The sequence below is a fragment of the Ylistrum balloti genome, unplaced genomic scaffold (genome assembly GCF_031769215.1).
Source record: "Ylistrum balloti isolate Yb309-2 unplaced genomic scaffold, AGI_CSIRO_Ybal_v1 Utg370290, whole genome shotgun sequence".
Lineage (NCBI taxonomy): Eukaryota > Metazoa > Mollusca > Bivalvia > Pectinida > Pectinidae > Ylistrum > Ylistrum balloti.
Window position 1 is genome coordinate 364,867 of NW_026782220.1, and position 6,513 is coordinate 371,379.

Genomic DNA, 6,513 nt, shown 5'->3' on the forward strand with positions numbered 1-6,513 from the left:
TCAACACACAGTGCACCTGTAATTTAAAAACTATTTCCTCCTGGAGCTAAACAATTAGTCACGTAAGTCTGTCGTATTTTCTGTACCGAGCGGTGAGATAAATTCGCCAGTCAGTAAAAATTCCACATCATACATTTGTTTATGAAATTAATATGCAATAAATCCAATTAAATTGGTATTATCCGAGATCGGAAGCAGTATCACACCTGGCTTGTGGAGATTCACGAGATGATCTGACGACAAATAAATTCTCAGTGACATCATCAAATACGTCTGTCAGTGATTAGTGTTGCACTATCGTGTTTTAGTGATGCATCTGTCAGTGTTTAGTATTGCACTATCGTGTTTTAGTGATACATCTGTCATCGTTTACTGTTGCACTATCGTGTTTTAGTGATGCATCTGTCAGCGTTTACTGTTGCACTATCGTATTTTAGTGATACATCTGTCCGCGTTTACTGTTGCACTATCGTATTTTAGTGATAAATCTGTCCGCGTTTACTGTTGCACTATCGTGTTTTAGTGATACAGCTGTCAGCGTATACTGTGTTTTAGTGATACATCTGTCAGCGTATACTGTGTTTTAGTTATACATCTGTCAGCGTTTATGTTGCACTATCGTGTTGTAGTGGTACATCTGTCAGCGTTTACTGTTGCACTGTCGTGTTTTAGTGATACATCTGTTTAGTGTTGCACTATCGTGTTTTAGTGATAAATCTGTCAGCGTTTACTGTTGCACTATCGTGTTTTAGTGATACAGCTGTCAGCGTATACTGTGTTTTAGTGATACATCTGTCAGCGTTTACGGTGTTTTAGTGATACATCTGTCAGCGTTTACTGTGTTTTAGTGATACACCTGTTCGCGTATAGTGTTGCACTATCGTGTTTTAGTGATACATCTGTCAGCGTTTATGTTGCACTATCGTGTTGTAGTGGTAAATCTGTCAGCGTTTACTGTTGCACTGTCGTGTTTTAGTGATACATCTGTCAGCGTTTAGTGTTGCACTATCGTGTTTTAGTGATACATCTGTCAGCGTTTAGTGTTGCACTATCGTGTTTTAGTGATACATCTGTCAGCGTTTAGTGTTGCACTATCGTGTTTTAGTGATACATCTGTCAGCGTTTAGTGTTGTACTGTCGTGTTTTAGTGATACATCTGTCAGCGTTTAGTGTTGCACTATCGTGTTTTAGTGATACATCTATCAGCGTTTAGTGTTGCGCTATCGTGTTTTAGTGATACATCTGTCAGCGTTTAGTGTTGTACTGTCGTGTTTTAGTGATACATCTGTCAGCGTTTAGTGTTGCACTATCGTGTTTTAGTGATACACCTGTCAGCGTTTAGTGTTGTACTGTTGTGTTTTAGTGATACATCTGTCAGCGTTTAGTGTTGCACTATCGTGTTTTAGTGATACACCTGTCAGCGTTTAGTGTTGCACTATCGTGTTTTAGTGATACATCTGTCAGCGTTTAGTGTTGTACTGTCGTGTTTTAGTGATACATCTGTCAGCGTTTAGTGTTGCACTATCGTGTTGACTTTCTCCGGGCTTTAGAAATGAAGGCATAAAATGCTTATATCCAAAATCGGCCAGTTTTCACAAAATATCTCGGAAACCACGATCATCTATTATGTAATCATTATTTATCGAAAGGACCTTCAAGTGATCAACAGAATTTAATATTTTTGCACCTAGAAAGGGACCGACGTTGTCTACCATACTCTAGAATTTTACATAATTCGTTTTTTCTGACCACAATAGGTTTTTTTCTGTAGAGTGTGATCATCACTTTTACCGATATAGAAGTACGTCGCATCGAGGATTAGGGTCACGTTGAAACAGTATTGTGGCTTACAGCTTGTTCCCTTTGACTAATGATGGTGTCCAAGATAGGACGATACAAATGTGGACTTCTGAACCTTAAACATCAATCGAAATATTCTAATTATAGTTGACTTGTGAAGTTTAAATCAAGAAGCTATCTTGGTAAAAAAAATATATGTTTTTAATTTTATCCAAAACGTTAACAATGCATTCTGAGTTGATGATATTCCTTGAATATGGGACATATCTGGACAATTTGACAATAGTAGCATGCTGCTTCACCATGTCCATGCTATCATATCTCATTGTCTATATATTTGTGGTCAAATATGAAGAAGAAAATGCCGTCTCGCAAATCACAACCCCAAAAGATCATTGATGAAGTCTTTCGGTTTGCCATTCATAGGCATGTTGATTTATCACTAGTGGAAACAGACACTGACATCAGGATTCAACATCACTGTCATCTGGTCCAGGTCTTTTCATTAAAAATATTTAACATGGCACTTTGAACGCATTTTCATGTTCTGTCTGTAACAGAGACACCTTCTCCGGACAAAAGTTTTAACATCTATGGCTGAACGCTACGAGGACGGACGCCATCACCTACTTTGAAGTACTTAATCGTGGTTGTGCATTCAAACCCAATACACGTGTTTTCCATTTTAGACGTATACAGAAATTATTTTTTCAATAACATAAATGAGATGTGATTTTCTATTTAAAAGATAAACAGAATCAACAAAACCTGTAACAACAATAACAACTGTTTAACAAAGGTACAAAATAATTTGTTTCTTCTTAGAAATAACAAAAAATACTATAACATCAATGGTATCTAGACCGTGTCAGGATGATGATACTTTGTGACAGTGATACCGTGTCAGGATGATGATACTTTGTGATAGTGATACCGTGTCAGGATGATGATACTTTGTGATAGTCTGATACCGTGTCAGGATGATGTGTCAGGATGATGATAATGTGTGATACCGTGTCAGGATGATGATACTTTGTGATAGTGATATCTCATCCAGATGATAAAATGATCAAACTTTGTGATAGTGATACCGTGTCAGGATGATGATACTTTGTGATACTGATACCGTGTCAGGATGATGATACTTTGTGATAGTGATACCGTGTCAGGATGATGATACTTTGTGACAGTGATACCGTGTCAGGATGATGATACTTTGTGACAGTGATACCGTGTCAGGATGATGATACTTTGTGATAGTGATACCGTGTCAGGATGATGATACTTTGTGATAGTGATACCGTGTCAGGATGATGATACTTTGTGACACTGATACCGTGTCAGGATGATGATACTTTGTGACAGTGATACCGTGTCAGGATGATGATACTTTGTGATAGATACCGTGTCAGGATGATGATACGTCATCAGGATGATGATCTTTGTGATATCATCATCATCATCATCATCATGATACCGTGTCAGGATGATGATACTTTGTTTGATTTAAAACACATGTCAGGATGATGATACTTTGTGACGTGATACCGTGTCAGGATGATGATACTTTTAGGTAGTGATAACGTCTCAGCAGGATTATACTTTTGGAAACTCATACCGTGTCAGGATGATGATACTTTGTTACATATGATACCGTGTCAGGATGATGATACTTTGAAATCAGGATGATGATACTTTGTGATAGTGATACCGTGTCAGGATAGTGATACTTTGTGATACTTTGATGATACTTTGTGATAGTGATATATGATGATACTTTGTGATAGTGATACCGTGTCAGGATGATGATACTTTGTGATAGTGATACCGTGTCAGGATGATGATACTTTGTGACAGTGATACCGTGTCAGGATGATAGTGATACCGTGTCAGGATGATGATACTTTGTGATAGTGATACCGTGTCAGGATGATGATACTTTGTGATAGTGATACCGTGTCAGGATGATGATACTTTGTGATAGTGATACCGTGTCAGGATGATGATACTTTGTGATAGTGATGTGTCAGGATGATGATACTTTGTGATAGTGATACCGTGTCAGGATGATGATACTTTGTGATACTGATACCGTGTCAGGATGATGATACTTTGTGATAGTGATACCGTGTCAGGATGTGATTTTCCTGATACCGTGTCAGGATGATGATACTTTGTGACAGTGATACCGTGTCAGGATGGATACTTTGTGAGTGATACGTGTCAGGATGATGATAATTTTACTGATACCGTGTCAGGATGATGATACTTTGTGATAGTGATACCGTGTCAGGATGATGATACTTTGTGATAGTGATACCGTGTCAGGATGATGATACTTTGTGATAGTGATACCGTGTCAGGATGATGATACTTTGTGATAGTGATACCGTGTCAGAATGATGATACTTTGTGATACTGATACCGTGTCAGGATGATGATACTTTGTGATAGTGATACCGTGTCAGGATGAATATTAGGGGGAAAATGATAAATCAAATACTTTGTGACAGTGATCGTGTCAGTGATAAAATGATACTTTGTGATATTGATACACATGTCAGGATGACAACAAATTTATTGTTTTAAAAATAAAAAATACAACAAATTTATTCAATTTTAGCGTGTCAATGATGATACTTTGTGTGATCAGGATGATGATACTTGATACCGTGTCAGGATGATGATACTTTGTGATACTGATACCGTGTCAGGATGATGATACTTTGTGATACTGATACCGTGTCAGGATGATGATGATACTTTGTGATAGTGATACCAGGATGATGATACTTTGTCAGGATGATGATACTTTGTGATAGTGATACCGTGTCAGGATGATAATATTATGATACAAGGTTTGCGGTGATGTAAGGTGAGAGATTGTCATTGTTGATCATTCTCCACGAAATGTGTTGTGCAACATGCTTCCTCGACCACATGCACAGCTGCCATCTTTTAATCACCGTAGCATGTGTTCTGTGCCAATTTAAATTTAAAGTGCTCCTGTTATGGTGAATCTCATCCAGATGATAAAATATCAAATTGTATGTGCACATAAAACTGTGGTCGACAGTAGAATGTGGAGCCGATAGAAGGGGGAGATAAACTTCTCTATAGTTGTTCCATCAGCAGGATGATGGGATAAAATCACCATCGTTTTATTAACAGCTCAGTCATCATCATCATCATCATCATCATCATCATCATCATCATATCATCATCATCATCATCATCATCATCATCATCATCATTTTATTTAAAACACATGCATCACTGTCGTTTTATCTATAACTCAATAATAAAAAAATCAATAAATCTACTTGTTTTACATATATCCACATAAATATCTTTAAAATCTGACATTTGAACCGATAACATTCTTTTTTCTTATAGTAAGAATGGCTGGAGGTTCTAAACATTTTTTCACACTATAACAAATATTATTTCATTAAAAGAGTCAAATTTTAAAAATATTTAAGTTGATTTTTATGTATTTTTTTTTTTTTAGATTTTTCAGTATTTTTTGTTCTCCAGACATTATTATTCCTAATTTTCCTGGTACGGACATCGGGGCAGGGGTCGGTGCCGGGAACGGCGTACACAATTTTACTCCTACCTTAGGGTACGCGTAAACTGAGTTTAGAATCCTGAATTATAACCCGCTTCCTTTTCTAAATTTACTCTAATATTAGGGGGAAAATAAATCAAATAGACAATCATAAGCCAGTGAGCTAAAATAAACCATGAATACATTGTTACACATCGTACACAAACAACAAATTTATTGTTTTAAAAATAAAAAATACAACAAATTTCAAATTCAATTTTAGCCAATCAAATGTGTTCAATTTCTTGCTCCGTGAAGGTAATGGGTCACAGGAAGCACATGTAAACAAAGAAAGTAAACCATAATATTCCCTCTACAAGGTTTGCGGTTTGTAAGGTGAGAGATTGTCATTGTTGATCATTCTCCACGAAATGTGTTGTGCAACATGCTTCCTCGACCACATGCACAGCTGCCATCTTTTAATCATTTTGTTCCATTCCAGCATTCGTTTTCGAAGTTCTGTTAGCCAATTTAAATTTAAAGTGCTCCTTATGGTAAATTGTTTTCTTGTTTTGGTCAGGCTTGCTGTTTACTCCATTCTGTTTATAAATACAAAATAAAGCCAATGTTTTCAAAGATAGTCTGTGTATCCTGATCGCTTCATTTACACATACTTCCCTACAAGCGTGTTCTTTCAGCCTCTCGGCATCTTCCGTTCAGGACGATAAATAGAACTCCCGTAGTGTCAATTAAACATAGGACATATACATACAACTAAGATATTCCGAGTCAAACTGTTGATATAATTCCAAAGAATATGATTAATTTTAGTATTCTCTATTTTTGTGGAGTTTCTGCATATTTATAAAATGTTTGTTTATTCCTTAAATTTTGAGATTACCAATTGTTTAACATCTGTATAATAAACTGTATTCCATCATCATTTTCATTCATACAATTGACCAGCACAAATGTTTCAAAACTTGTATTGCATCCAAATTTGATTTTTAAATATTTCAGTTATTAGTCATTAGTTGTTAGATTTGTCATTTCTTTATTTTCTAAATATTATGGTCATGAAAGTGTATATAATGATGCTGGCTTTATTGCATTCATAACTGTATGAATAAAATTCATTCTGGAAGTTAAGTGTTCACAAGATC